General features: G+C 37.5%; 1 pseudogene; it reads right to left on the reverse strand.

Moving 5' to 3' along the window:
* Positions 1 to 5,032: 5,032 nt before the first annotated feature.
* The window catches only part of LOC148071846 (uncharacterized), a 57,994-nt pseudogene continuing 44,645 nt past the window's right edge, over positions 5,033 to 18,381 (reverse strand).

Raw genomic sequence — 18,381 nt, forward strand, 5'->3', positions numbered from 1 at the left:
CCAAGCGATCGCGACTGCGCGTCTCATCCTGACCTGAACTCCAGACCGACTCGATCGCTTGTGGAAATCGCCCGGTACCCGAGAGATCAAACGATATTCCACAGAGTCCGAGTCGATGAGAAGCGGAGCCGGAAACATATTCACCGGACGTTGGAAACGGTCGCGGTTATAATCCTCCATCGACTCTCTGATGTTGAAAAGAGCATCACGATCATAGATCATAGATGCTTGAGACATATCTTTAGTGATATGAGCATAATATCCGGACAAGTAGTCGTTAAAACGACTGTTTTTGGCAATTATTGCAGGAGCTTACGTTCAAGCAGCCGATCAAAAGCTCACCGGAAGCGGAAGTTGAGCCTTTGTTCAATTATCTCCTCTCAGCAACTGTCACCAGTGAGTCCAGCTTCATTCCAACCACAGAGCCAGCCCTCCTGATCAACCTGTCCAACCTGTTGACACTCCTCTTGGACACATTTCCACCCCAACACACCACAGCATAGAACATGACACTGGCCACCACAGACTGGTAGAACATGCAGAGGAGCTTCTTGCAGATGTTAAATGATCGAAGCCTCCTCAGAAAGTACAGTCTACTCTGAACCTTCTTATATACATGGTCTGTATTGCAGGACCAGTCCAGTTTACTGTCCATCCACACACCGAGGTACTTATAGTTGTCCACTATCTCCACCCCGTCGCCTCTGATGGACACTGGACGTGGCTTTGTCCTGGACCTCCCGAAGTCCAAGACCAGCTCCTTGGTCTTTGAGGTGTTCAGCTGCAAGTGGTTCCTCTCACTCCAGTCCACAAAGTCATGTATCAGACTCCTATACTCGTCTTCGCTGTTGTCCCTGATGCATCCAACAATAGCAGTATTCAATTCAATTTTATTTAAAGTGTCTTATCATAACAAAGTTATCTCAAGACACTATACAGTTGAAATAAGACTATAGTTGATTAAGGAAAAATAGATCCCAGCAATTCAACAAAGAGCAAGAAACAAAACACTGTACAGTGAGCTGTACAGCAGGGGTAGGGAACCTGGTCCAGAAAGAGCCGCAGTGGGTGCAGGTTTTTGTTCCAACCGATCAAGCATGTACAGTTTAACCAATGAGGTTTCAGCTGAACAAGCAACACCAGACTGACAATCAACTGATTACACTCCTAAGACACCTGATTGGATAAAATGTGTCCTCTTGAATGGTTGGAACGAAAACCTGCACCCACTGCGGCTCTTTCTGGACCAGGTTCCCTACCCCTGCTGTACAGTGTTGTCAGCATACTTCTGGACGAGACTCAGCTCTGAGTTGTAGCAGAAGTCTGAAGTGTAGATGGTGAAGAGGAGAGGGGCCAGTACTGTCCCCTGAGGTGCTCCTGTACTGCACACCACAGTGTCAGACTTGATGTCCTTCAGCCTGACATACTGTGGTCAATCAGTAAGATAGTCCGTAATCCAGGAGACCAGACCAGGGTCCACATGCATCTTAGTCAGTTTGTCCTGCAGCAGAGTGGGTTGGATAGTGTTGAAGGCACTAGAAAAGTCCAGGAACAGGATTCTCACTGAACCGCTTCCTTTATCCAAGTGGGAGTAGGTCTGATGCAGGAGGTGAAGGATGGCATCCTTCATATTTTATTTTATTTTATAGTATATATTTTAACTGTGTATTGTTTTTGATTGTTAAAGCACTTTGTGACCCTGGTCTAGAAAGGCGCTTTACAAATAACCATTACTTTACTTACTTTACTTGCTTATTAAATATTGAAGCTGAATCTTGAATCACTTTTTTTGTCCAGTATATTCTTCACTGCTGAGGAGAAAACTTTTTTTTCTCGTGAAGTAGAATAAAGCTGATTGAACTACTCCGATCAAGTGAGAATATTGTAACAGCAGTTGGGCCCCGGGGCCTCTATAGAGTAGCTCTGGTGTACAGAACAGTCTCATGTGAACCAGGGGAAAGGGCGAGATGAGGAAGGGTGAAGAAGGGTGGACAAATTAAACTCGGGGTTAGTAACACAAGGATGCGATCTCTCGTCTCGTCCTCTTGGCGAGCTGCTGCACGGAAGCTAAAGGTTTTCGGTTTTACTCGCGGCTTATAACTTGGGGAAGGATTAGAAAGGGAATCCTTTGTAATTAGGTCCACTGGGTGCAAGTCTTAAACAATGAACTTCAGTTGGAGGGATGAGTCGGGGTGATGGTGTGGTGAGGTAATATGGGAGCAGTTGCATGACAGGGGGATGAGACAGTACACGGCTTGTTGTTGGAAGTAATGGACAAAGTCACAAATTATTAAGCTTGTGTGAGTTTCCCTTTTTGTGACAAACTTACTTCAACTTTCACTTCATGTTGACACTTTTTCTCTCTTTTTGATTCTTTAAATGTGACTGTTTCATGTACACCTGGACAAAGTGCAGCCCGGGGGCCACACGTGGACCTTTGACTGTATTTAAGAGGCCCTCATAAGGTCAGGATCAAATGTATTATAAAATGTATTATCAATTACTATTCAACACTAAATATGACTTTAGGGTTTCTGTGTTAGGACTTAAGGACTCAGTTTTTGTCTCAATTTAAGTTAATATAAAAAAGAAAAGGAAAAAAGAAAGAAAAAAGTGATTTATCGGGTGAAAATAATAATAAATAATAATTTATGATCTACAGTTTCGGATCCGGAGCTGAATCATGGATTGTGGGTCATTAACTAGACTATGTCTACAAACAAGATAAATAATACTTACTTACTTACTTACATAAACAAAAACTATATAACAAGTGTCTTGTTCAAAGGTCACAATTTAAAGTACATTTATCTTGAATTGCCCTTCACACAATGTTGTGTCGGCTGTGGAAAAAAAAATATATATATATATATACAGTATATATATATATATATATATATATCAAACTGTAACAGCTGTAACAGGAAGTTTGAGTTTGATGGCGATGTTGGAAGTTGAATAATCTCAACTATCTCCAATACCACACATTTTTTGTTTTTTGGAAATTCTTTATACTTGTTGTCACCGATACAGCTTATTTTGATTTCTAATTCATTTCAACTTTCTTTAGGGCCACATACATTGACTTGGCAGGACGTATTTGGCCCATAGATTTGGCCCTTGATTTTTTACAAATTTCCAGAAACGTTACCGAATATCCGTTAGCTTTACTATTGGTAGCACAAATTAGTTGAACTGCAATGATACTGATTAAGGGCCACATATGACCAATCTTGAGGTTCTTCTGTCAATATTGTCAAAGCTTTGATCAGTCAATGTGCTGAGAGAATCACATACACTGATTACTGACAAATTATACATGTTGAGTTTCTTCAGAAATAGATGTTGTTTTTAGTAACCTCACAAGAGTATCTGACAGAACAAACTAGCATTAATTATAAGTGAGTAAATAACAGCTGATTTTTAGTTTGAACATCTTAAAAAAAGAGTCTTTTCTTAGCTCAGGCTCATTATTAAGTCTAATAAGATATGTTTCTATTTAAAATCAGACATAAATACTTGCTTAAATTTTTCGAACAGGACCGATGTTAGAAAGATATTATTTTCCCCACCTCTTGCGAGTTCTGAATAGTTGAGGGAGCATCTTCTGTTAAAAAAAAAAGGTAGCTTCACTACTGAAATGCTCTCGAGCACTTCTCCGAGGAACGTCGTCGGCCAATGACCTCTTGTATTCAACTTCCAAGTGAATCGCGTATTACTTTCTTTAAATGATCATCCATTTACTGCTTATAAGAAAACTAAACTTGGAGGTGAAATCCTCACATCTGTAACTTCCAACCTTTGATTGATCATTTTTGTAAATCTTCCCATCAAAGCCGACAGAAGATTATTCCTCACAAACAAGGCTCACCCAGTATTCATGTCTGTTTTTGTTCCATTGTTTGATGTTGTTAAAATGCAAATGTGCAGGATGTTAATGCGTTCATAACAAAATACTGCTCTGGTATCACAAATACAAATCTTTACTGTGTACCATGTTAGATTTATTTTGGAGATCAGAGGAAACATTATTCATATAAATGTCAAAATATATCAACTATTCAAGTGATCAGATAAAAGTTTATACGTTATTTGTGTGAAGATTTTACTTTTAAAACACATTAAATAAAAGATTATTAACCTCTATTAAACCAAGAATACGCATACAGTTCTTAGATTAGTGGTTTTGCACTGACATCTAGCGGTCAAAAGTAATACTTTATTATCATTACATAATTATAATGCTCAGGCTAAGAATTAGAATCAAAAGCTTTTATTCTGATTCTGATAATCAATGTGAATGATGATCACTAACAATCACTTTTTCTTTTAAATAATTGTCATGTATTTTCTTTTTTTTTTATCTTAAAATAATTAAAAGCATCAACAAGATAATACTATGTTTTCTCTTTGAAATGAGAGAAAATATATATATATTTTTTTATCTCAGAATCAAATACAACACATAATTTTAAACATATTTTCAATGAAATAGCAATCTAATGTTATTGGGTTGGACATGGTGTTTTCTGTGAAGTGATAATACTTTGATGTATTGACCATCGATGCAGAAGAAATTGGATTTAGAAACTAATATTATAATAAATAATAATAATATAAATAATATGTAATGTCGTGTATAATTTCGAGGCGTCATCTTACACTTCTATAGAACACATTCTAAAATGATCTTGCTTTAATTTGGTTAAATCCAAATCCTTTGTGTACGAGCTAAACGATTAAAATTCCAGATTAATTGAAGTTGAACAGATGTTAGATGAACCATTTTACCTTCAAGGGAGCACTAAAAATAAAACAAATTAGACATAAAAATGTCATCTAACATGCAGTCATAACAATGGCCAGTAGATGCCACTGTCAGCTCACGGATAATCACGCAGAATCGTGAGTAATGTTAATTTGTCTTCATGATAGATTAAGCGAGATGTGGGCAGTGCAGGGTAATGAATATGTATTTCTATGAGCTCCTCCACTCTTGGTTAATCCGTGCAAATACAAGTGCATGTGCAGCCTACAGGCGCTCCATTTCCTTCAGGTTTGTGTAGGTCACGCACAGCGTGGAATCCTGCACTCTTTGACCTTTCACCCCGTTATTTCCCATGGGGCCCAACGCTGCATAGGACGGCATATAGCAAATGGTAATTACTGGTTTCTCTGACGACCCAGATATTATGTTGACTTGATGAATCACCGTCCTCGACTCGACTGAGATTGCAGCGTTGGATTTGTGCTGCAGTGCAGCTCACTTTAACTTTAGATACTTGTGTTTTCTGCACTGAACAAATGATCCAGGCTGGAGCTCGAAGAATAAACGGAAGCAGGTTATGATTGTTAATAAAGTAGTACGGGGGAAACCTGAAGCTCTAGATGTAATGAAGAGATATAAGGCAGTTTTTGTCGGCACATATTGTAGCTACTGACCCTTGTGTTATCTGAGGGGTCAAGGTGACCCGGAGCCCCTAAAACAATGTGTTTGTGAAATCCTTTATTTTCCCTCTGGGTCCAGGTGTTTTCCGACCTTGGGGTCACTGTGACCCTGGGATAAAGCAAGGGTTAATGAAGATATAATCAAGAAGAAACATGGAAAATGTTTAGATATCTTGATTTAAACTATAACAAGCTGTTTTTTCCTCATAATGAGTGTCAAACTCAATCACACAAGGGGCCACTTTTTTTTAAGCAGTTCAAGTCGAGGGCCAAAACACTGATGATTCAATGATTAGTTCATTTTAATTATTTTATTTCTAAAAACAATTTTCTCTTTTGTGTAGTATGTGCGGGAAATTTTCCTCAAACACTTTTTATTTTGGACATTTTAACATGATGGCAATATTTTCATGAAAATTTTAAAAGATTTAGAAGTTTTTAATGTTTTGTCTTTTCACTTGTATGGCTTTGTTACTGCTGCTACTTATGTGTTAAGCTCCATAAAGATAAAAAAAAAAACCTTATAACAGTTTAAAAATTAATGTTATGAAAAAATGTGTTTATTTTTGTGCGTTGGACAAAAGTTGTGTTTGCTAGCTTAGACTAGTCGGGGACTCTGGAAGCAGCGGAGCGAATTAGAATTAGCAGAGCGGCAATTAAAGCACGATAGAGAGACTATAGCGCGAAGGACAACAGATCCGATAACATCAAGCGATTACAGAGGTAGTAATTTGCAACTCGACGTGCAGGAGAAAGTTTACAACAAACAAAAGCGGGTGGAATTGAGCGACTAAGGTGGATTAGTCACTTTCTTCACGAAATTCCCGGTTTAAAAAATATGTTTTCTGTGAGCAAACAAAACTTTTTTGAAATTATGGATTTTTAAAAACATTTATAAAAAGCTTCTTGGCAGAGGTATGTGCTATCACAGTGCTTGCGTTGTGGTACTTTTTTTTAGATTTTGCCTTTTTTTTTTACTTTAAATTGTGTTCATTACGACTAGCGGTCAAAATGATTATAATTATAATCTTTTTTATTAATAAATATTGTGCCATTTTTTTTTTTTTAATTGTTTTTTTAGCTTCAAAATAAGCAAAAGTGATGTCACTCATGACAGGGATGCTAGATCAATAGCCAGTGGGGAAAGTTTTTGCAATTAATAATAAAGTATTTTGGTTAAAAAAATGTAAAAAAGGAAGACGTACGTGCGATCAAAATGCTTTCCTTGTTCTTCTTATTATTACTTTTGAAGTTTTCTTTTACCGCATCTTAACTGGAAATCAATGAAGAATTTAACTTCTGTGTTGAAAAAAAAAGTGGCTTGTATAGATAATTGTGCTGACTACGCTATCCTTATCACTACAGTGGTTTTCCATTTAAGGAAATTTGCTTGCAAGTATTATATAAGGTCTTTCCTTGAACAAAAAAAAAAAAAAAAAAAAAATCATTTCAGTCTGCAGCGAGTGTCTTCAGTTGCCTAGCAACTCCAGCACTGGTGCGGACTAATGCTGTCTGGTGTATGGAGGTAAATCGGGGGGCAATCAGATTTCTAAATAGGTTGCATGAAGGCGGGGTCAAACTTCACTGTTGCTCCAGGACACTTCGGAGTGAGCAGCGTTTTCATGCTGCATTACAAAAAAAAAAGAAATAATGGGAGGGGGGGAGGATGAGAAGTGTCTCTCAGGGAAAACATGGCTGCAATTAAAACACGATTAAGAGACTATAGCGCGAAGGACAACAGATCCGATAACATCAAGCGATCGCAGAGGTAGTAATTTGCAACTGGCCGAGCTTACAACTCTTCCACAAAAAAAAAAAGAAAAAGGTGGAATTAAGTCGGCACCTGAGCTGCCGAGACCCAAGGCCAGCGGCGACTCTTTTTTTTTCCAAAGCATGTGTTTGTGGATTCCATGTCCTGACTTGGTGGGATGTTATAATTGCTGTGGTGGATCTTCACATGTGAATTGCAAATGCCCTCAGCAATTGTTTTTCTTTTTTTTTTTTATTATTCCTTCATCAAGGTTTCCGGTTTCTTGTCCGTTACGCTTCGCTCAAACAATTCCACATCGCCCTCAGCAAATCAGCCTCTTTTTTTTTTTTCCCCTTCTGCTTCTCTCTCCATTCCACTCTGCATTAAACTTTCATGGCAGATTTTCACTTTGATAACATATGCATATTGTATGCGCTGCTGCTGGATGCAGGTAGTATCACAAGGGTTGAAAACAAGATTTTTTTAAAAAAGGGCCGTCGCATCATCGGTTGTAAATCCGGTCACGAGGCCCTCCGTCCTTTTGCGAGGTGTGTCGGCGAAACACTCGACAGCGAGATGATACGTTTGGTCGAAAAAAAGAGATTGATTTCAAGCAACCGATGACGTTGTGTAGCGTTCGCGTGACTTATCTGAAATGCCGTTTGAATTTCCATTGGTTGTCATATCCGTGTGATCCGGGGCTGACAAGCTGCATTCTCAACATGCAATCTGTGATACACCATCTTGGACTTGTGATGACTAGAATTCTATCTTCAGACAGATGGGAGGCGGAAGCAATTTCCACACCTGACAGCCATATGTTTTGTGTTTTTTCCATTTTTTCATATTCAATCCAAGTCGTGGATTTTTATGGGTTGAAACACGGTTTTAATTTTTTTGTTTTAATTACTTTTCGCTGTTCAAACGGCGGAATATTCCAGCAAAATATCCTGTAGACTGTGACTGTCTTCAGACACTTTTCAACAAGCCTGTGTCTGGTCTCTCATCGGCGCTTGACTTTTGTGTCGTACTTATAGAAATGTCTGACCTTTATCGGAGACTCTAACCTTTTCGTCCCGTGAAAACAATGTTTCAATAGCTCTTTTTGGTTTTCCAGCAACAGCGACCATGTTCCGGGCAGGTCACTTTTTGAAGGGCCTGGTCAGATATGCTGCTCTGCACGTATGCTGCTGTTTACATGCTCTGCACGTTAACGCACACACATGCACACCTGCAGGCGCATAAGGTACATATAGACACACAAACACCTACACACATATAGAGACACAGAGACACACTCCTACACACAGGCACAGACGGAAACTGAGAAAGACGCACACAGACATGCATACATATACAAACACACGCACATACAATCACATTGTCGCACACAAACACACTTACACACAGGAAGACACACCAATGCAAAGACACACACACACAAATGGACAAATGCAGAAACACAATGTGCAAACATGCGTGCACAAAGACACGTGGAGACACATACACAGATTTATACACATATATGACGTAAACAAAACGCAACACAACCAAGCTCAGATACACGCATAAACACAAACAAACACACAGTTATACACACATATAGACAAATAAACACAAAGACACACATACACACATACACACAGGCACATACAGACACACAGAAAGACGCACACAACCACATTGTTACACACTTACACACAGTTAGTCAGACACACACGGACATACACACAGATAAATGCAGAAACACAAACAAACAGACACACACATGCAAACATGCGTACACAAAGACACGTGGACACACACAGATTTATACACATTTACATGATACGAACAACACAGTATCACACAGACAAATACACACACAACCAAGCTCAGACACATGCATACACATAAACACAAACAAACACATAAACACACACGGACAAATGCTGAAACACACAAATTGCATCAAGCACCAAGGGTTAGTCACCGAAAGGCATGAATCCCTGAAGTCTCCATCTCCAAGGGACTCGTTGTATAAACAAAGCAGGGTGTGATCACAGCTGGCTGGAGGAGGAGTGAAGCCATTATTACATCATAATGGACTCTGCTCTCATAACCTCTTGTTCGCTAAGATTTCAGACGTGGAAGAACTTTATATAAAGTAATAAGTTGAAAACATGGTCATGATGAGGGACTTACTGCATCTTGGAGAGGAAGACTTCAACATTTGAAGCATGTGAGTGAGTCAGGAGAGTTGGTTTTTCACATCAGTTGACCTTAAATGAATCTGCAAATTCCCCAAAAACTTGTGGACCAAAGGAAATATATTTAGCGTTTAAGATTTCTGAGTTTGGTTTCTTCTACTTCCCGTATGTTTTCCGAGTGATCATCAAATGACGAGATGGTTTTAAACTCGACTCAAACCCAAACACACTTAAGTCAAGCTACAAGCACTCTGTGGCGTCAGAAGTGGGATGTTGTCAAACGGTGTGAAGTGGTGGCCTGTCTTTGCACTCTAAGTCCCTCGTCCTTATAGTTTTTACATCTTTCCCATGCTTTCTATTTCCTTCAGCCTCTGGAAAAAAAAAAATGAAAAAAATCACTTTGTCACATAGCGACGCATCATTTCACATGTTCAATTTTTAAAATCCAGAGCTGGAAATCCTTTCCCCTCAGCATGCAATATCCATTAGGGAGAAAATTATTCATATGATTCCTTTGAATTATTTATTTCTTAATGAAGAGAAATACGTGACCCTCGCACGCCCGCCATTGTCAGCCGCCGATACTTTATTAGCGGCTCTCGGGACTTCACGTCCATCTCGGGACGATGCAACTGAGAGAAATATCAAGAGTGAGAAATGACTTTTGATTGGATACTAATGGGATTTAAAGTGCCCTCATTCTTCCGTCACCTCTGGAAGATTCACTTCACGACCGACCCATAAATCTTCACGAGAGGTTGTGCTTGTTCCGAAATGCACTTTTTTTTTTAAAAGCTACTCATTTACTTTATTGTGGGGGGGGACTTTCATTTCGCTCTTTTTTTTGGGGCTCCGACTCTGGAGTGGATCCACTGTTATTCCCCGTGTGGCATTAATGAATGTATTCAAGAGACGATCGCACTCAAAGTGCATCAAATACAAACTGTCATGGAGTGTAATTGTCAAGGTTGGCTTGATTGTGTTCAGCGTTTTGAAGCTTTTTTTTCTTTTTTTTCTCTGTCAAGCCGTGCACGGGTAGAGCAGATGGAGACTTTGCAGGTGGGGAAATCAGGGCTTCTGTTGTCAGGACCAGAGAGGAAGAGGAAGAGGAGGGAGGTGTGAGTCTCCGCCGACTCTAGGGTTTTATTTTAATGTCACAATATTAAGTGTTACGCACACAAACCTTGAACACTTGATCAATGATTAACTCGTGTCTTTGTGCGACTACACACCGGCCGGATATTATGAATAAACCGCGTCTTTTATTTATTCAAAGACGTCGCAACGATTTTAATTCAACATGTACTACTAAAAACTAAAACACATGTTTAACATTAATGTTGCAATAACTGGACAGTAATTTATCAAGTGGGCTTCTTTAAAAATAATACAATACGAGTTGCTGTTATTCATAGGGTTATTATTGGAGTTTAAAAATATGCTACTGCTACACCAGCACTCTCTTTTCGCTATGTAGAGCATATATAATGCACATGTGTGTATTTATTTATGAGTCATGAGATCGAAATTGTAGAAAGAGCTTGGGTGATATTTTTTGATGACATTCACAAATAAGTCCAGTCGTTATATAATATGTATTTGTATTTAACCTGTATTCTTTTTATTTTATTTTTTTTTGCTTTCCAATTTGTTTAATTAACAGTATGATAATGTTGTTTTTTTCAATTAAAATATTTATTTTCTCCATAAATATCTTTAAATTGAGTCTAAATATTAATTCTTTGCTATTTGAATCTTGTTTTATTTTAATCAAATCATACATTTGTATTGAAAGTTTTCATCCCCCTTTACTTCTTGTTTTCTTTTTAAATTAAAATGAGAAACGATACAAGTACAAAATAACTGAATAATAAAATAATAATAAATAATTTAATAATATAAATATTTAACTGTATTTATCAGTATTACTTTTGTGGGTTTTTTTTGTCCACATTCACACGATTATATTATACTTACTTTTTTACTTTTTTATAAAATTGTGTTAATCGATTTAAAGATTATGGCAGTATTTAAAATAAAATCAGAATTAAATGATATTATTGATCATAAATGTGTACTTACAGATTGTATTCCTTCTATGTCCTGTTATCGTGTTTAATTAAGTCGAGAAACAATCAAAGACAGAATAACTATACTATACTTACTGATATATAAATATCTCGGCTGCTCAAGGCAGTTTCTATATGTGACGTGGCGTCAAATGAAACTCGTGTCGCGGTGTAAGTGCAACATACTTTATTTATAAGCACGTTTGCTTGACATCACTCGACTCGTCCTTTGTGTTCCTCACCTTCTGCCTTGTAATAATATTTTCATCCCCCCTTTTGTTATGAATATTCCCACCTGTGAAACTAATAAAACATGTTCTTATCGTTTCTCATATTCTGAGCGACGCCGTCCAAGCTTTGTTCTGTTAACAAACCAATGATTCCACCTTCAGCCGTCTTGATACGTTAGAAATGACGTTTACCTTGAAAAACCTGTTAGGATTGTCGTCTCTGTGCAGCGATTAATGTGTTACAGTAGAAACATAGTCACCTTCGACTCTCTCTGTTGAACTCTTTACAACTCCTGAGTCCGACTGTTGTATGTGTCGTTGGGTTTGTTGTTGGGTTTGTGTACATGTGTGTAAGTCTTTTTTATGTGTTCCTGTAAGTGTGTTTTTCTCTTTCTATCTCTTTCTTAGTCGGGGTAAGTGTGTGTCTTGTTCTGTGTCTATGTGTGTGTTCTTCTGTGTCTCCATCTGTATGTGTTTTTCTTTTGATAGAGAGACAGAGACTGTTTCTTTTTGTGTTTCTTTTTTTCTGTATCTCTTAGTGTTTTTTTTCTGTATCTCTGTGTGTATCTCTTTCTTTTCTGTATCTTTGTGTGTGTCTCTTTTTTTTATGTGTCTCTGTGTGTGTCTCTTTTTTTTCTGTATCTCTGTGTGTGTTTCTTTTTTTTCTGTATCTCTGTGTATCTCTTTTTTTCTGTATCTCTGTATGTGTCTCTTTTTTCCTGTTTCTTTGTGTGTTTCTTTTTTTCTGTATCTGTGTGCGTTTCTTTTTTTCCATATCTATGGGTGTGTGTTTTTTTTTTTCAGTATCTCTGTGTGTGTTTCTTTATTTCCGTTTCTCTGTGTCTTTCTTTTTTCTGTATCTCTGTTTGTGTCACTTTTTTTGTGTCTCTGTGTTTGTTTTCTTGTGTGTGTGTGTATTTTTTCTTATTCTCTGTGTGTGTGTGTGTGTGTGTGTGTCTGTGTCTGTGTGTCTTCTATCTGTGTCCCTGTGTGTCCGTTTTTTGTCTCTGTCTCTCTGTCTGTTTGTGTTTCTATGTCTCTCTGTCTGTGTGTTTTTTCTTTATTCTCTGTATGTGTGTCTTTTTTCAGTTTCTCTCTCTCTCTCTGTGTGTGTGTGTGTGTGTGTGTGTGTGTGTGTGTGTGTGTGTGTGTGTGTGTGTGTGTGTGTGTGTGTGTGTGTGTGTGTGTGTGTGTGTGTGTGTGTGTGTGTGTGTGTGTGTGTGTGTGTGTGTGTGTGTGTGTGTGTGTGTGTGTGTGTGTGTGTGTGTGTGTGTGTGTGTGTGTGTGTGTGTTCTATCTGTGTCCCTGTGTGTCCGTTTTTTGTCTCTGTCTCTCTCTGTCTGTTTGTGTTTCTATGTCTCTCTGTCTGTGTGTTTTTTCTTTATTCTCTGTATGTGTGTCTTTTTTCAGTTTCTCTCTCTCTGTGTCTGTGTCTCTCTGTATGTGTGTGTGTGTGTTTGTGTTCCTGCGTGTAATCAGGAATTACAGAAAATTCGAGAGGATACATGTTTGCAAACTGAAGTAAACACTAGCGACGTTGTAAATGTGCGGAAGTTGACCTTTGTGGTAGAAACAAACACACAAACACTGATGCTACTGGTTGTGGACGCCCCGCAGCTTGAGCGGGTCATCTGAATTAAGCTTCTCTGTGTTGTCTTGTTATAGACGCTAATCTTTTTGGCAACAGTGTGGGCGTTCAAACAAACAAAAGAAAAACATTTACTCGGAGTTTGATTCGGTTTCATCGACGCTATTCAGATGACTTTTAACTGCTGTTGCGCTTCCATCTTACCTTTGTTTACTCATCCACTCTCCTAGCTTTTTCCACTCCTGATGAATAAATGATATGCTCTCCTCCTTTGATATATCCTTTAATGCTATCTTTTTTGTAAAGGTCTGCTCCCATAGTGCTCTTTTCCTGCCTAACTTTGAGTGCACCTTCGCGCATTCAACCATTTCAAAGTTGCAGCCTCTTTAATTTTGTATTCACTCGCAGTTATTCCATTTTTAGTCGCAGAAATAAAAACGGGAACTACCGAGAGAAAAAAAACAACAACAAATAGAGCACCTGGCATGCCAGTCGAATTGGTAATTTATTTAAGACGCCGGCTTCCAGTTAACTTCTGTTTGAACCTGATACATTATTGCAATGTGTCAGTACAAAGGCTGCTTTTAATGTGGCTGCTTTGTAGGATGTTGTTTCACCACATACTGCACATAAACAGCTTATAATCTGTGTGTTGTTGACAAAAGTTATTGCCTCCTCAGTGGAGCCTCATTTATTGTAGGCTGCAGGCAAGAAACATTTCAAAGTGAGAAATTGTCTTTGAGAAACATTTTTGCTCTGCCAAGTGCTGCATTTTAATATAATTGCTTGACATACAGACGTGAGCACGCGGAACACATTTTCAATACAGGCGGGAGGAAGGAAGGACGGCGGCTTTTGAAACTGTCTTCGTTCTTTTTTTTTAACTTAATTTAAATCTTAATTCATCCCTTTCAATTTAGCTTCATCACAGTTTCATTTTTTTTTTTTAAATTTCAACGCACATGAACAAACATTTAGAGCAGTGGTATAAAAGATAAGACATTTTCAAAGAAAAAAAAATCCATGGAACATTAACTTGTAATCTTGCTTTTTCTTTAGCTACTATAAAAAATAACTAACCCACTAAAACTATAAATAGTATTCTGTAGTTTTGTCAAAATTATCTATGTTCTTTATCTTTATATTTAGACTTAGATTGTATTATCTTCTCTTTATTTCTCTTTGTTATTATTATTTTATTTTGATTTTTTTTAAATAAAAAATTGCTGTATTTTCTGTGGCTATTGGAAAAAAACAATTTCCCAAAGAAGACCTCCTGAGGGATCAATAAAGTTTTACCTTACCTTACCTTGTATATATATATATATATATATATATATATATATTATATATATATATATATATTTCAATATTCCTTTCTGATATTGTTCAGGTGGCATAAAAGGCAATGGGAAATTATAGTGATGGGCTGATGAAGCAGTGTCATGTCATTTAAAAGTCAGTAGGTGGCGCCATCATTTAAAAAAATGATGTGATGTTTCATTGAAACAGTTGTTAAAAACTAAGGAAAATCTGCTCTGAAAATAATAATAAGCGATGCAGAGCGTGTGTGTCGTGGCCATGGAAACCACACAGACTGTAAATGGGAGTGATGTTTTGATTTAATATCTCTCTCTTTGCGATTGATGGAGTCTACTGACTCCTTTAAGAAACATCTTAAGACGTTTTTATTTGTTCAGGCTTTTCCTTGATTTTCTGGAACTCCTATTGTGTTATCAGTTGTATCTTGATCTTTAAAGATACTTTATAGAATATTGTTTTGATTGTTTGAAGCGCTTTGTGACCCTGGTCTGGAAAAGCGATATACAAATAAAAATGACTTACTTACTTACTTAATGCACTGATGTTGTTTTCATTTGATGATGATCTAATCGTCTTATTGACCTATAACGGTACACGGCCAGATCCCTGTGGTGTGTAAAGAACCTTAAAGTAGTCATTGAGAGGTGGATTCATTCAAACATGCGCTATTGAAAGCCTATGTGTGAAATGCACGGCCCGCCACTACCAGAACATATCTGTTAAGAACTCAAAGAGCATTATTTGGTTATTGTTTATTTCATTAATAGTGTTATTATTTATTTCCTGACCTTTTTTTCTGTGGTCTTCTGTTTAATTGTATAGTTTATTTGCACACATTTTCTGTTACAAACAGCCCCTATCATGAAAGGGAAAAGTAACGGTGCCCTCACAGGGAAAAGTTTTGGGATACCCTGATTTAGAGAAGCCCAAACACAAGTCAGCTCATGGAGCATCGATGAGGGAGTGAAAGAGAAGCTCTCGGTTTTACCGCTCCACCTTTGAGACCTGGTTAATTCTCCTCTGGTGGCGGCGATGACAAGAGGAATCCTGCTAATTAGTTTCCTCTGTAAAGGGGCGGAGCAGCGGGGGTTTCCAGCTGTCGTTCATTCCAAGCGATAAAGGAGGCGAGATGAATTTGCGGTGCACCACATATAGAGCGCGTCAATATGTTTAATTTACATGCAAATCTGTTGAGGTAAATATACCTTTTTTCTTTTTTTTTAAAAAAGCCTGAATGGATAACACAGGGATTTCTTTCTCTTCTCATAAACTGCAAATGATGAATCTACTATTATTTCTTTAAACTTCCAATTAGCCTGTGTTTGGTGATTAATGAAACAAAAGAAAAAGGATGCGCTCAAGGATAATTCCCAGCAGAGACAGAAGTGTCAGGTCTCAGCAGAAATCTAGGAAGTTCCAACAGCATATTTTCCTGCTTAATGCCGCTAAACAAGTCAACATTAAAGTGATTCCGGATGTCAGGAAACGTAAACCCACGCTCTATTCCCGGAGAAAAAACTGATTAGTGACTTTTCTTTTAAGATACAATTTGAACAATTAAAAAAAGAAAATGTTTGGCATTTTTAATATACTGTGTCCAACGTTTCTAGTCTCGATTTCTTTGTCAAGGATACAAATCTGGGACATTAATCCCTGAAATTACACTGGATGCGTATTTGTTTTCTATCTCGTATTTGTTCTCTGTCTCTGTCGGAGACGATAGGTTTTTATTAAATCAATGAGAGTATTTGCACTGGCTTCGTAAGTGTTCAACGGCTCCGTTGTTTGGTTGCCTTCAAAAGCTTTGCTCAGAGTAGCAACGCAAGTTAAAAATGAAATTGAACCAACATAATATTGTCACCCCAAGTAAAATGTATACTATTTCATTTGTAATTTTATTTCATTTTATTTCAACAAATGATTAGTTACTTAATTGACACTGATATTGTCTTTTTTTATTAAAAACATTCCTTTGGTAAATACCTCTAAAAACATCAATAAACTGAACAAAAAAGACAAGTATAAAGATTATAAGAGTATAAAGAGATTAACGCTGGTGTATTAAATAACAACCTGGACCCCATCCGACCCAGGTCCTCGCATGGACATGCCCAAACATGAAAAGTGAACCCTTTCTCCAAAGAGACATGATAATAATAACTAAAACCAAAATCAAAAACTCCAAAAAACTAAATGAAGGATCAATGTTTAAGAAGAGTGTAAGAGTCAATTAAATGTTCAATGGTTGAAAATAGAGTACTTGCATAATCCTTCGTTCCTCTCCAAGGAGTCAAGGGACTTTAGGATGCTCCAATATATAATACAGACTTGAGTAACAATGGTTCAGTCCTCCATGGAAAAGTATTTTCCAAAGTATTTTTATAGTTTTGAGGTTGAAATTACAACAGGATGTCTGACTGAGCCAATACGAAGCAGAACATACATGTAATGAATACGCATCCAGTGTAATTCAGGGGTAACCAGTTCCTAAATACATCACGTGTACAACCCTGAGCTAAGGAAGAGATTCCAAATAAAGAGAGAGTCCAGAACATGAATAGGTGTGTGATCTACCTTTAATGTATAATTCAACTAAAACTTCTTGAGGAACGGAATTTTGGAAGGATATCCAGTATTAGTCAACCTCTACTACTATTTTCTTTTGAATGTTAGGCAATAAAATAAAAAACGCATACACATTGTTTTAAATCAATTTATCACCTATGCATTGAAATGTCAACAGCTAGCAAAGTATTTCCCCACATAATAATCCTTGTTGAGGCTCATTGGAAAACCACGTGTATTTGCCTTGTGAAGATGTTTTTGAGTCCTGTGAGTACTTCCTGTCTGTGTATCATGTACTTCCTGTTTGTGTATCATTTTGACTCACTGATGTAAGGAGGAGCCTGACCATGATTAGTTTTGAAAGTAAGTAGGCGAAACAGCTCCTTCTTGTTCAGACACGAAAATAAACTGTCACAATAGTCTTAACTATACTAAGTACTATGGAGATTGATATTGTTAAGTGTCGTTTTGGACGAAGATGAAGACAAAGACGCTACATTAAAATGGACATACATTTTTGTCTACAACTCTAAAAGTAATCCAGATTCTCATTTGACATGATGGTGAGTAGAAAATGAGTGACTTTTTGGGTGAACTTTAAATCTTCTTTTACCCCATGTTGTCGCTTTAAGAGGCCTATCTTGCATTATCTAAACCGGAGCTTTTCATCTTATCCTCAAATGTGACCTTTACCAAAAAGCAACGCAAAGTCTCAGATCTGCAAAAAATTAACTTTTAAAATGTTGAATGGACCTGAATGCCAGATCTGTGAGCCTTAAGGTAAATAGATCTGTATAAGATGTATAAGATTACTAGTCATGGCCGCCCATCTTTTTTAAATGCAAGTTCTGTTCTATGTTACAGATTCAGAATCACAATCATGTTCTGAAGTGTAAACACAAAACGTGATTCAGTGGTTTTTATTTGTGGAGAACTGGAGAAGTGAGCCAATCACACTGCGTTTCAATCTTGTTCTTGCAAATGAGGAAAATATTTCACGAGGAGAGATGGGTAGGAGGAGAAAAATAAAAACCCTCACCTCAAAACATCCTTCCACTTTGGGAATCTCTCAAGACTGCTCCCTCGTATACAACCAGACAGAAGACCACCAGGGAGATTATTTCAATACATTTGAATGAATACAATACATTGGAATATGTGAACGTAGATTGAGTGACCCGACTATGTTGATCATGTGATGAGCATGTTCACAACCAAA

Source organism: Callionymus lyra, chromosome 9 (genome assembly GCF_982586985.1).
Source record: "Callionymus lyra chromosome 9, fCalLyr1.hap1.1, whole genome shotgun sequence".
Classification (NCBI taxonomy): domain Eukaryota; kingdom Metazoa; phylum Chordata; class Actinopteri; order Syngnathiformes; family Callionymidae; genus Callionymus; species Callionymus lyra.